Raw genomic sequence first — 1,167 nt, 5'->3', positions numbered from 1 at the left:
TGCAATTAAATGTCATTCATGCTGTCAGAGCAGTGACAAGCTAATAGCCTTAAATATGTCCTTGTCCTACATCTGCACTCCTAAGTGAAGATGTTTAAATTGCAGGATATTGTGGTGGTGGAAAAGTGGAAAATGTTACTCCAACTAAGTTCAGTCATTTGCTCAGACGTCTGCCTGACCACATTGTTAACTAGATATTTTTTATTTCATGTACACTTTGCACCAAAACTGATAAAAAAAAAACAAAAAAACAACTATGTTATAAGAAAAAAAGGAAATGAATCACAGTTATATCACAATTTCAGTCCACTCCAGCTTTGTTAAAAATATCATGAGTATATCATAAGCGTCGTGCCAAACTGTGAGCTGACAGTATTGTTACACCCCCAAGTATTTTATTGCTATGGGCTTCATTTTGTGCCAAGAAATCAAATAACACAACCATAGATTTTAATGGAGGAAAAGAATGTGCATTTCTGTGTATGTGTGTGTTTTATGTGTGAACATCTTCATGCAGCACACATGGTGAGTGATTACAAAGTTACAGCGGCTCTGTTTCCTTGCTCTTCTCTTCAGGTTGTGGTGAACGCCTTGGTGGGTGCAATTCCCTCCATCATGAATGTGCTGCTGGTGTGTCTCATCTTCTGGCTCATCTTCAGCATCATGGGGGTCAACCTGTTTGCTGGAAAGTATTACTACTGTTACAACAGTACGGCCGAGGAGAACTTCCTCCCCGATAAGGTCAACAACAAAACGGAGTGTTTTGCACTCATTAATGCAAACTACACTGAAGTCAGATGGAAAAACGTCAAGATCAATTTTGACAATGTGGGTGCTGGGTACCTGGCGCTCCTGCAAGTGGTGAGAAACCCTTTGCTGTCACTTCTAATTTGTTTGTCTCTTCCGGTGTCAAGTGTTTAACCAGTGTTCTCACACACTCTGCCTGCCCATTTAACAGGCAACGTTCAAAGGCTGGATGGACATTATGTACGCAGCAATAGATTCTAGAAAGGTAAGGGTTTTGCAGTTTTCACGTCTTGACTTCCAGATCAATGAGCAGTAGACTTTTGTACATATTTTCACTTTTAACACTTCACAGGTGGAGGACCAGCCTGTGTACGAGGACAACTTGTACATGTACATCTACTTTGTCATCTTCATCATCTT

At 40.4% G+C, this 1,167-nt stretch overlaps 1 pseudogene; it reads left to right on the top strand.

Annotated features, from left to right (window-relative positions):
* Positions 1 to 282: 282 nt before the first annotated feature.
* LOC111648482 (sodium channel protein type 4 subunit alpha B pseudogene) lies at positions 283 to 1,162 on the top strand (annotated as a pseudogene).
* Positions 1,163 to 1,167: the final 5 nt, after the last annotated feature.

The sequence above is a fragment of the Seriola lalandi genome, unplaced genomic scaffold, assembly GCF_002814215.2.
Source record: "Seriola lalandi dorsalis isolate HSWRI2012SDOR001 ecotype SW California unplaced genomic scaffold, Sedor1 jcf7180002040858, whole genome shotgun sequence".
In the NCBI taxonomy this organism is placed as follows: Eukaryota; Metazoa; Chordata; class Actinopteri; order Carangiformes; family Carangidae; genus Seriola; species Seriola lalandi.
Note: the sequence above shows the minus strand (reverse complement) of the source record. Positions and strands in the feature narration are given on the sequence as shown.